At 32.5% G+C, this 13,219-nt stretch overlaps 1 pseudogene across 1 annotated transcript; it reads right to left on the bottom strand.

Moving 5' to 3' along the window:
- Positions 1-4,071: 4,071 nt before the first annotated feature.
- On the bottom strand, positions 4,072-7,546 carry LOC148191634 (TSL-kinase interacting protein 1-like; annotated as a pseudogene). Its single transcript, XR_015782727.1, has 9 exons — positions 7,411-7,546; positions 7,215-7,300; positions 7,075-7,122; positions 6,841-6,950; positions 5,529-5,613; positions 5,162-5,436; positions 4,870-5,008; positions 4,633-4,781; positions 4,072-4,538 (listed from the first exon to the last, which is right to left on the bottom strand). The product of XR_015782727.1 is annotated as a TSL-kinase interacting protein 1-like (transcript).
- Positions 7,547-13,219: the final 5,673 nt, after the last annotated feature.

The following is a 13,219-nucleotide window of genomic DNA, read 5'->3' as shown; positions in this document are numbered from 1 at the left end:
ACACCTTGACTAAATAACGCCGCGAATCACGGCTATATATCATGGAAGTATTTGACTCAGTGTCAACACACGAGTTGACGGTTACAACTTCTAAACAATCAACTTCAGTAACTGACCGGATATTCAGGTAAACGGTTTTATTATGCTGATTTAAATATACAAAGCACACCAGAAAAAAGGTACGTTTTTCCCCTAAGAGAAAATTAAGAAAGATTTTTCTTATTCTAACAACACCCTTGTTGACTTGAGCGTCGGAGTGCCTTTGCAGGTACCCAGCCCGCCTTATCCAAAGGATCAGAGAAGAGAGAGAGAAAGAACAACACAGTGAAAGCGGTACAAGGAAGAAACAGAGCAAGTTTGTTAGGTTCGTATCTTGGTCTCCACACCCCTACTGCAACACTGGGACAATGATTGTGAGACTGCATTCAACACTGTCAAACACGTCCTAACCAGTCCTCCAGTTATGGCTCGACCGGACGAGGGATCCGACTTGCAGCTGTATATCTCAGCTTCCCAGCATGTCGTTAGTGCAGCCTTGGTACAGGAAGCACCCTCCCTCAAGTTAATATATTTTACCAGTCGTACATTGCAAGGGGCAGAGGAGCGATATTCTCGAATTGAGAAGTTCGCATTGGCCCTTCTCACTGCCTCTAGACGACTTCGCCCGTACTTCCAGAGCCATCAGGTGGTAGTCCGCACAGATCATCCCATAGCCAAGATCCTCCGCAAACCAGACTTGGCAGGAAGAATGGTCGCCTGGTCAGTCTACAAAAGCCTCTTCCCCATGAGGTATAGTGGTAACCTCGGGACATTCCGCCGTAGATGACGGCCCCGGCATATCGCCACCGATATCCTGCCCCCTTCCTTCCATTATCAACAGTAAGTACACTAAGACGAAAGAGATTTTAGGGTTACCTGGTGGATTCTCGTAGTAACGAAGGCAATGAAACTGAAGAAGAAACAATCTCGCTCGCAGTATACACTCTCAGTGTCTGCTCTTCTGCAAAAGTGAATAACCCTCTTCTGAATCGTGTTGAAGAAGCCAAAACGTTTAATCGTCAGACGCCGTAGGATTCATTTTAATCTAACGGCTACTAATTTGTGTCTCATCATTTCCCTAAGAGAGCGGGAAAACCCTAAATTTCGTAACGCCGCGCACAGCTGTCACATACGCCTCCTTGTTTCCTCCACGTCTCTTCGTTTTCTCCACGTCACCTCGTTTCCTCCAATAACACTCGAAAGTCCTTCGTAATTCTATCATCCGCTTACTCGGACTTGGGGGGCATGTACTATAGGAGGCTCAATCCTTCAACGACCGATTAGTGTAATCTAATGATATTATAGGACCATACGGTGTTGTCGACCACAAGGTGCTCGACAGTTGTAATGACATACGACCACATGGTGTCGTCGACCACTCGATCCTCGACAAATAAACAGTAATGTCGCGACAGGTAACGTTCACACGACACACGACAAGTCGCCTAGTCATGTCGACACATAGGACGATCGACATACAGGGCGCGATATCATAAAGTGCGGTTACAGATAAGCGGTTACACACGTTACACATAGTTAGCTAACCAACGCCGCGAATCACGGAAGTAATTGACTCAGTATCAACACACGATCTAGCAGTTACAACTTCTAGACAGTCAACTTCGATAACTGACCGGATTGTCAGGTAACGGTTTATTTTACTGTTTTAAATACACAGAGCAGATGAGAAAAAAGGTACGTTTTTCCCCTAAGAGAAAATTAAGAAGATTTTCTTATTCTAACAACACCCCTGTTGACTTGAGCGTCGGAGTGCCTTTGCAGGTACCCAGCCCACCTTACTCAGAGGATCAGAGAAGAAAGAGAGAAAGAGAACATAGTGAAAGCAGCACAGAGAAGGAACAGAGCAAGGTTGTTAGGTTCGTATCTTGGCCTCCACACCCCTACTGAAACAAATAGTCATAAAACTTTCTTCGTATTATTGTTTTCAAACGTAACATAAATTTATTTGAGTAAAAAGCATGAGATTATAGTAACAACATTAACTACTATATTTTCCTAGGATCGCGATATTCCAACAACTATTTTTTAACACTTTTGACAACGTCACGTGTTGTATATTTATTGATTTGACTTAAAATAAATATTTTTTAAAAACCGTGGAAATGAAAGTCCGTGGAAAATCCTAAAATATTCTTTTATCTGTTTCATTGGGAACGAAAGTTCTGAAGATCTCAGTTTAATTAGCTAATACATAGAAAACATGCAGCGTTGTGAAATTGTTGTGAAAAAATGGTTGTCCACATACCATTTTCCATTTTCCTATACTATGTAGTTAACGAGAAGTATAAATTAATTTTTTTAAGATATTTTAACTTTTTGTTTATAATTATGTTTGTCGGTTTTGATGATATATTATGTAAGGAGATTGGATATTGCATGTATTAATCAGTATATCACATAGATCAATTAGTTATACTAAATGAATATTAACGTGTGATTCATATTAGTATCATAAACATAGTTTCAAACTTAGTGGATTGTAATTAGGTCTCTTCTAAAAGTAAAATATCATTCAAGACACTATAAATATGATGTTGATGTTCATATTTTTGCTCCAATGATATTTTTTTTTTCTTTATTTTTATTCTTTCAACTATTTTGATACCTAACACCTGAATTATACTTTCTATAAGGGAAAAATGCGTGTAAAATTTTTTTAGACGAAATTAATGATGGTGTACGAAAATTTTTATTGGTAAATAATTGTTCATTTAATTACCTACAATAACTAGTAATTATGGTTCTATTAATTCTTAGGGAGAAAATGGTACGAATTGCGGTTACGAACACTTGCATCCTATAGTATAGTTTGCGCAATCTAAACTTAGGCTTAGACGCACTTTGGCCTTGTCTATTTGGCTTCATATAAGAACATTTTTTAAAAACCTTTTTAAAAAATTAAGAATTTTAATATTAAAAGAATAAGTTAAATATATTATAGTCTTTATTTTTAAATATACAAAATTCCCTTTGAATATATAATATTTGTAGAAACATGTGAGAGCTAGATAGACCATTCATTTTCTTGCCCATGTGTTCCTATGCTCAGCCATGGAAAAATTTGTGCTCGTGATTTTGTTCTGAAAACGATTCTTTCTCATAACTATTCCTTTCTAGTTTTCATAATATTATGTTTCTCACCGTCATCTCATAATCCCATCTTTTGTACAGTTTTCCGAGTTAGTCTAAACTATTTTTTGATTGGTAAAAATTAATTCATTATAATTTGAAAATCGACTCATTTTCTCTCTCTTTAATACTATCATATTATATATACTACCCGGCTTAAGGTGTCAGGAATGTCAGGTAAGATTTCAACACGATTACAAAAACAACTTATGCCCAGCATTTCTCACTAGATATTCTAAACATTTAGAAAACCCAAATAAAATATAATACAAAATAAAAAAATTAATGTCCCTGTTCTTTTTAGGTTCATTATCATAGGATGAAGCAGAATCAAACTACACTAAAAAAATGCCTTAGTAATCTTGTCAGGTGCATATCACGGGAAGGTAAAAAATTAAATAGTGATAACCAATTTAAAATATTTGCCATGTTGGTGATATTTTTTTCTCTAATTGATGTACGTATATGTCTGAGTATGTCCCATTATCCTATATTTTGGATATCAGGTGTTGAAATACCTGTCAGAGAGTCTGTGTTTTGTTGCATAAGCTGACTAAAGTATAGGCTATGGGTTTCTCAAAGTGAAGAAAGAGGAAATGACTTATTTTTTCTAGAAACATTAGTCACATTTACACTTTTATAAGTATGTCAAGTTTTGCACGTGAAAAATTTGATCACAATTTTGTCTATATATTACAACCAACGAATCAAAAGCTAGGAATTGAATATATTCAAATTATATTCTAAATATCCTATTTTTAGTCAATCCCATGCATTTTAATAAAATAGATCCACGAACCTTCCATGCTGTTTTCTTTTGTCATGAATGTTCTCAAAATCCCACGACTAAAAACACTCAATAAATACTTAAAAAAAACTGTCTTGAATAAAGAAGGTGAAGTAACTCAGTTGGCTTTCCATTTATAGCATTTATTGTAAGTAAAGATTCCTCAAAACATTTAGCTCATTTGTATAACAAATGGATTTTCACATTTTCTTTTATCTATCAATTATATTGCTAACATTGCAATCAAATCATCTGTCTCACATGTCTCTACTTATGAACTTCAAATATGACAATAAAGCAAGAGGGCAAGATAAAAGAGGTACCTTAAACGAAATATGGGTGGACTTCCAATCATTGCATAAATATCAGCTGCACTCAGAGTAGATTCCTGGGACCATCTCTGATAATTAAACAAATTTTCCCTTTGAACACCATAAGGAAAAAGCATTAATTCTCCAACTGCTATGCTAGAATGACCCCATTTACGGTTTAGATGTTCCAAAATTGAGGATATCTTCTTTCGAGTACTAAGTGTAAGCTCCAGGTGAGGATTATGCTTATCCTAAAAGGAAAAGAAACATATATATATATAATAGTTTCCAAAAGCTCTGTCACATTGCTACAGTAAGATGGACATTGGTTTTCTTTATACTCACCACTTCCAATGCTCTTCGAGTGGGTTCATCGATTGGGAATAACTGGAGCTTAAGTTTCATACTATTCACATTGTTATCAACAAATTGATTTTGCGGACATGAGGGTAAAGATGGCAGGACATAATCAGTTGGATCAGAACACTTTTCTCCTGGAATTAAAATCAGAGTGAAGTTACAGAAGATCTGAGGAAGCCCTTGATGAAGCAAGGATAAGATTAAAAAAAGTGTGATAGCTACCTGGATTCTCCTGGTCTTGTTCAATCTCTCTAACAGTTGCAGCTCGCTCCAAATGCTCCGCAGCATCTGCAACTAAAGAAACGCCTGCAATTGCAGCCTTCTCCCATTTTCGATATGCAGCAGTTGAAATCATACCCGAGAGAGACAGAGAACATTTTTTTTATTGTAAAGGAAGTAAAATTATGATTTATGACTTTAAATATAAACTATCCAATAGTCATGAAGGAAAACTAATTCAAAACAGAAAACAGGTAAAAAATATCTTGAAGGGAACCGAAAAATAATCACCAGATTTCTTTCGTTGCCTTGTCGATTTCATGGTATTTGAATCTCCCTTAGTGTTACTCCGGCTAACACCCACGTTTATATTGCGCTTCATTGATGATTTTGAAGGTCCCAATTTTAAAATATTTTGACTATCAACAAGAACCAGTTTAACTGCACGGGCCTCGTTTCCTGATGCTCTACCCTGATTTGAGACTGTGGTAGGCACAGGAGGAAGACAATTCCCCCCTGCAGGGGTCGCTTCCTTACATTCTTCTTTCGGTCCTTCAATAGTTGATGCTCCTTTGAGACAAAAAATATATATCAGCTCCAGAACATACAGAAGATATTAAAAATCAGAACTTCCCTGAAAAATATAAATAGCTTTCACTAACCAAGGCTTCTAAAAATATTTTAAATCTCCGGGGCTTCAGGTGAAGCTTTGAGGCTTTGCAGCTATACTTTTCCAATAAAGACCACCTGCGTCACAGGTAAAAGTGAGAAGATTTAACGCTGAAAACTCTCACAAAAATAGTAGTATATCCCCTACTCTTATTCAGGATATTACAATAATATGATAAAACTATAGCATGCACTGTCAATGGAGCAATTGACTCGTTCTAACAGAATCAGTGAGGGGATTGTAAGTTGACAAGAGGATTCAAAATATAGCCAGCTGACTACATGTTGGCAAGAGAACCAAGAGGAAAAAAGGATGAAAACAACAGGAAAGATAAGGAATTGGTTAGGTGGCTAGGAGGTTAGGAGAGAAAAAAGGGATGAAAACAACAGGAAAGGGAAAGTGGAAAGCCCTCTAATTCCCCTCGTTATTTCTTTTTCCAACATGCCTCTACAATTTTATCATTAAGCAGAGGGATACCTCTTGCATGAAGCTTAGTCTCATTGATTTCTATGGTTAATTCCAAATTTTTATAGACTTCCATAACATTTAACAAGTTTGACATCTCATGCAGCTAACAAGTATTAAGTGATGTGACAATACATCATTGGAGCTGTAAAACTCTTTTCACTTAGTATATAAAAGTAAAACTCAAATCAGAAATCCAACTAGTTATCTTTCAAGGTATTTACTTTTTTAACATTCCCATATTTCCAAAGCACAGGATGTCTTAGTGGTTACATTCCTAATATACCTTTCAGTCACTTGAGAAGAGTTGAACACAAGAAAACAAAGGGTACGCAAAAATGTAATAATCTCTCATCATTTAAATTTTGTATATTTACAGGAGACACTATGAGGAGGGTAAAAAACTAGATAATGGATCCAGACAATTTCAGTCTCAAAATCAACTATCATTCACCAAGTTATTAAACAGTCCAGTCTAATCTCAAATTAAAAAGGGTCTTTAAGCAGGGAAGTTGTGTAATTTTAAGCACGTTAGTGAAGAATTTCACCCCTTAATATTTTCCTACTACCAAAAGTGTTTACCCTTATGGTCTAGGCTTGACACATTTCAGTACCAGGGCATGTTCCGCTCCCATTATCAACCTGTTCTTTCCATTATTTTCCTATATATATACAATAAAATCAACTGAACTCCAGTTCTTCACCATTCTCCATCATAAGCCCTTGAAATATTTAATAGAAATAACTTCTTGGTGGACAAATATTCTAGTCTTACACACACGTGCACATACATGTATATAAAGCCATTTAACGAACAACCACTCCAAGTAAATTATTACCAGCGAAGCATTGCAGCATTAGTATCTTTAGAGTTTTTGGCATCCAAACATAGTCCTGGACCAAGAAGTTTGTTCATCCGCCTCACAAGCTGATAGTAATAATGCCTGACCTGCAAGTAAACCCCCACATAGAGAAGAGTGAGAAAATTAAAACAATATTGTTCACAATAAACTAAACATAATGAATGGGAAAATGCAAAGGGATAAGAAGCCACATGGAGTTGTAACGGATACCTGATCTTTGTTTTTACTTTGTACACGGGAAGTGATTTTCTCAAAATTCTATAAACAATAATATTTCAATCAGCAATCATTATGATACCATGTGAAACAAGCCTAGTAAAGTTTAAATAATAACGCCAAAGATGACGTACCTTCCCAACTTGTCGCAATGCAGTGAAGAAACTCTCCTCCTCTTGTCGAGTCCATGCTGCCCACTGCCTGGTTGGTTTTTTTGTAGCTATATATGACACCAAACAAATTAATCTTTTAGCTTCCCATCTCAATAACTACACGTATCAAACTCAACTGCTCAGTAAATTAAAAATAGGAATGATGCACAGAACAGACCTGGCTGCTGAGGGATAACAGCATTTGCCACAGATGAGGAAACACCAGGATCCCCTTTTTGAACTGAGACAACAGGCTCTGGCTGAAATTGAGTATTTGAATCGTGAGAGATTTGCGCCTCAGCCTCCATTTTTTTTTGTTTACATGCTCGTCTTTCTTATGTTGTAGTCTGAAGAGAGAAATGGTATACATTTACGTGATACAATCCTCTTGTATTTCAATTAGCACAACTGAGGAACATATATACATACAAAAGCATTACATAGGGATGGGTCCAAGCCCATATTCATAATGTATCTAACAAAGTTCGATTTCTTATTCAAATTTACCATATCATTCAATTTCATTGAAATTAAAATTATAAAGTACCAAAATCATGCCTCAACTTCAACGCAGGATCATAAGTTATGAGGAAAATGGATCACAATTATTGAATAAAGATACATATCATAACGCACAATGCAGGTTAAAAGCACCAAAAAGATAATAATTCACACTTCAATTAGTTTTCCAGACAGATATCATCAGCAGACATTTAAATGATGCGTAAATAACATTTTATTCAAATTACGTAAAACTGCCGAACAGGAATCGAGTATGTAACACGAGGACCATAATCAAATTGAAGCACAAGGCGAATATTTTACCTTGTGAGGGGGGGTTGTGAGCCGATATCTCTCGATTTAATGAGTCTCCCAAACGGAACAACGAGGGAATTGCGAGATGCTGAGGGTGGAGGGTAGCGAATCGAAGGGAAATTGAAAATCTGCAAACCCTAACGCGATGTCGAATGATGATAGAAGAAACAAGATCGACGAAGCTGAATCTTCTGTTCTTCTAAATCTAAACGCTTCGTTTCCAGTCTTGCAATTTTTTTAAGAAAATATTACCAATAGTCCTTTATTCCCTTTTTATTACACTATGGTCCCTTATAAGAATTTTGAAATTTTGATGACTTTTAAATAATATTAAATAACTCTAAGTTATTGATAATATTAGTAGAGAAAAAAAACCATTGCATATAGTTTATGAAATAATTTTACAACTTATTCTAGGTCAAAAATATGTGATAACAATATACAAATGTTGAAAAGTCATAATTGTTGTATACATAACAATATAAAATTGTGTATTGTAATGTTATATACACTATTAAAAAATGTATTCTTATTTTGTTAGTCTTATAGGGTTATGTTAGTAATATGCTTATAAAAATGTGTTCTTAACATTTTTATTTAAATTTCGACAAGTCATTAATTAATCTTTTATTATTTTTTCAAAAATTTTAAACTCTTTAATTAGTATATTTTAGGTGTTTATTCCTTTAAGACTAAGTTAAAATTTATTAATACTTTTGTCATATTGGATCAGGGTTCTCTAATCACGTTAACTATCAATTATTTTTCTCACAAATTTAAAAAGAAGTAATGTAACCTTTGTTGTGGTCATATATGCTTATTGTTAGTTGTCACTGGATCAATGTTGTCACTTTAGATTAGATTAAAATACTTAATTATGAATTGAATTGTTTTAAAACATTAAAATACTATAAAAGTTAATTGTATTGCTATAACATTATATGTTGTAAAGATATTTAAAAACTCTTATTTTCTTATACTTTTACCTTTAAACTTTAAAAAAGTCGATAATTTTGTAAATATTGTGCTCTCTCATATGAAAAGAGATTGTGTTTGTAGAAGACACTTTGACTTTCAATAATAAATGTAATTAATTTATCACGAGTATTGTGTTTTTTATATTATGATTATGGGTTATCCCTTGAATGAATCTTAGTTCATAAGCTTAATTACCTTAATTAACTTTTATCATCGTGATAATTATACTTTAGATATGTTCTTTAATTAATTAGCTTTGACTTCTATTAATGATCTGGTCACCTAGACGTTGTCTTTGCAAATATGTTATCATCCAAGTCTGCATACATGTAGGCCAAGTACATCTCTTTCTAGGTGGCTAAGGTGTAGTCGAAAAAATGTACTACATCAGTTCCCTAAGCTTTATATGCTATATGTTAAAATCTTTATAGTGTCGTTATGATCCTTTGGTTGTTGTCGTCCTATAAGTATAGTAGTCCCCTAGCCTCAAGAAGCATAATGATAAAAAGACTTGAGTTTGTAGTTATTAAGGATGCCGAAGTTAATGGGACATTTTTGGAAAGTAAAAAGTTATGACCTTTGACGTTAGATTTGTGGAGATTTGATAGTTAGGATTGAAGAGGTGAGAGACAAAGAGTCTCTACAATTTGATCACTTACTCTAGCATTTTTTTCTCTATTGTCGATATATATTTCAAGAGTCTTCAATGTCTTAGTGTCGACTAGTATTCGATATATCTTCAAGTAGTTCTAATATGTTTGATAGGGATAACCTAGAGGCGAATAGTAGTGAGTAGTAAAAAAGGGAAAATCATTATCTTACACAACTTTATTTATTTTCCTTCCTTTCTCGCATCATTTTACAAACTCACGAATTAGAAAAGGAATCAAACTACCCAGCATTCATTTCTCTCCTCCTAACCATAATCACAACAAAGCACTGCCCATCATCTAATTCATTTATTAGTAAGGTTTTTCATAAATGGATATTCAGTTTGTCCTTGAAATTATTTAAAAAATAAATAAATTTTATTACTATTTCAATCTTTTATTTCTCAAAAGTCCATAAAATACTGTCAAAAAATCTTCAATTCAACTCGATTCAACTTTACATTCACCAAATTATTTTTGAAGCCTCAAACAAAATATCTACAAAAAAAAATTAGTCTCCATATCCACTGAAAAACCATTGTATTGGTCTTAAAAGATTCTCCATTTCACTTCATTTACTATGTTAATTTTTCGTTTGATCAAATGTTATTGTTTTTTTTTAAGTTTAGTAACATTTTGAAATATCTTTATAGTGTGTGGATAAAAAGTTTTAAGAATGTAATTAAACTTTATAGAAAATTAAATTTTTTATTACAAAATATGTTGTTTGGATAGAATTTCATTAAAATATCTGAATTATTTAAAATTAAATAATTTTAAATTTCCCTTATAAAGTAAGAATATTCTTCATATTTGCATATTGATGATTTTCTCTTCATATATTTCTTTGACTCGATTTTGGTTGGGATATTATTAGCTTAATTGAGACTAAAACATTGTTGATATGACTACTTTTTAATTTGTCAACTATGATTGTTTTGTAGATGTTAATAGAAGTTACCTTGTGATTTAAATTGTTTGAATGATTTTTTTTTATTTTGTTATAAACTATTGTTATTTCTTCTTCCATTGGTTAGAATTTTTTCCACCAATATTGATAAGACTTTTTTTTATATGTGAATTAGATTTTTTTTTCTATTGACATCTATTGTGACTATTTTTATGTGGATGTATATGATGATATTTTTTATTGTTGACACATATTTTATTATTTATCAATAGTTTGGCAGGATTTTTTTTTCTAATGTTAACTTGAAAAATTTTAATCATGGATTGTTTCTTACTATTATAATCTGCGGAATTTTCAACATATATTCATCAAAAAGTTGAGAAAAAAAATCGCTTAATCATCAACATCATAAAAATAACCTTAATTGATGTCAACTTAAAACAATCACAGTTCAAGAAATTTTTTTGTAAATATAAATTTAAAAAACTTGACCAACTTTCATTGAAAAATAATATGAACCAATAATAACTAAAAAAAATCAGTGATGCAGAATTTTTGAATTATTTACAATTATTTCATATTTAAACATTTTTTTGCATTTGGTGGTAATTGACATTGTTTATTTAAATGAAAAAAAAAACACTAAATTTCAACAGTCTCATCCAAACCTTTTTTTTAAATACATAACTCGAATTCAATGTATTTAAATATTTTTAAAATTGTGAATATGTTAAAAAAACTAAAAATAAAAATAAAATGTTAACTATAAATTATGCTTTTAAATGTCAAATTAAAATTAAATGTTTTTAGCCGCTGCATTCAAAAAATACGTACAAAATTCTTCATTTAAAAATTAAAAACACAAAATTAAATGCATGTTATAAAATCTGTTTTTTAATATCATGTTAGAATAAAAGTATATTTCAAATTAAACGTATGCTCATGTTAAGAACGTAAATAAGTAAAAGTATAAGTATGGAAACATGATGGCTTATTGACTAGATAGATCTTCTTCGCTGTATTGTCTTGATTAATTTGATAAAATAAAAATGTGAAAGCGAAGTGATTTTGTTAGTTCTACAAATGTATCATGCATTTTGTTCAAATAAAACATTTGAAAGAACTATACCAAATCTCATAGTAGCATGTTTTGTTTGCTTGATTAAATGCAAGACATTGCTAACAAGATTCAATAAAGTTTCAAGTCAAATCTTTTACTCAAATATAACATGTATAAAAAGTTTAAAAACTACTTTTACAACTCATAAAATTTAAAATCTTATTCTATTACTTGCATTTTAGTCTACATAATTAAATTTTATACCATGAAGCTCGTGCAAATGATGAAAACGAAAGTAAAGATGAATTACAATTACAAATTGTACAAGATAGAGATGGAAAACGTGAAAAATAAGAAATGTAAGCAAAAAGAGAGATAGTAATTTTTTGCTGGTAATCTATATATAGCATATCACTAAATTAGAAATTAATAACAATAAATTGAAATAGAAAACTAAATTAAAAATAACATAACGTTATATCCTGAGTCTTAAAAAAAGTTAAATAACAAGTCAACTTTTACTTAGCCATGTTAATTAAATTACTGTAAGTAACCCACATATACGAGAGTACTATTTTTCATTCCCAAGCGATGGTATAGTTTGTGTACATGCAAAGACAGAATTGATAGCACGTCACAATGACAAAACTGACTATTTATCCTAAATTTTAATGTTGAACTGCTCTTGATAAACTTTAAGTAAAAGTTAAAGAATGAGCATAAATGAAATTTTCTGCTGTGCAACTTTTTCTTCGAATTTCATAAATGAGGTTCCATCGTTTGAAATGCATATGTAACATAAGGTTGAAATCCAAATCATACAATGCCAACCTCCAAGGATTTGATTACACAAAATGCATCATAAAAATCCTTAACTCTGCTTCTGAATTCTAATTATCCAAAAACTCTTTAAATATTCTCCTATATTCTCTTAAATAGACTTGAAACCAATTTCCTAAAATTTCTCACTAAATACCTTCTCAATTCCCTCAACAAGACTGCAAAGCACATTCCAGTGTACCCACCAGAAAAAATAAAATTTAATCATTGTCTTACACAACAGATTTAATACAAACATGGGGGCATAGAATTGAAATTAAAGAACTACCCATACATTTTCAAGATATATCTGATCCATGATCAATGAGATACCTGAAAACAAAAAACAAATACAAGAATGTCAGCATGGAAATCAAGAGATACCAGAAAAAAAAAATATAAGCATGTCAGCATGGAAATTAAGATGGAAAACAAAACCAACTGCCCGCAGTGCGACCTTATCACTATGCCCTAGACATATAACTGCTTTATTTCATAAATACAGAGGAATCCACAATCTGAAATCAGCTTCACCTTGATTTTAGCAACAAAAAAGGGTAGTTTTACGAGGGAGAGAAGTGGAGGAGGTAAGCAACTGATACAAACTGTTTGTAGTCTTGTAGAAATTACCACAAGGAATTGGACAGTTAGAGTTACTGTGGGTTTTTGTGAAGGACCATACTATTGTAACACAAAATTACAAGGCATTCTTTCCCTACAAGCCTTATCCCCTTTTCCTCTCATTTCCGTACCA

Source organism: Vigna umbellata, chromosome 10 (assembly GCF_029865625.1).
Source record: "Vigna umbellata cultivar VRB3 chromosome 10, Vumbellata_1.0, whole genome shotgun sequence".
NCBI lineage: Eukaryota > Viridiplantae > Streptophyta > Magnoliopsida > Fabales > Fabaceae > Vigna > Vigna umbellata.
Note: the sequence above shows the minus strand (reverse complement) of the source record. Positions and strands in the feature narration are given on the sequence as shown.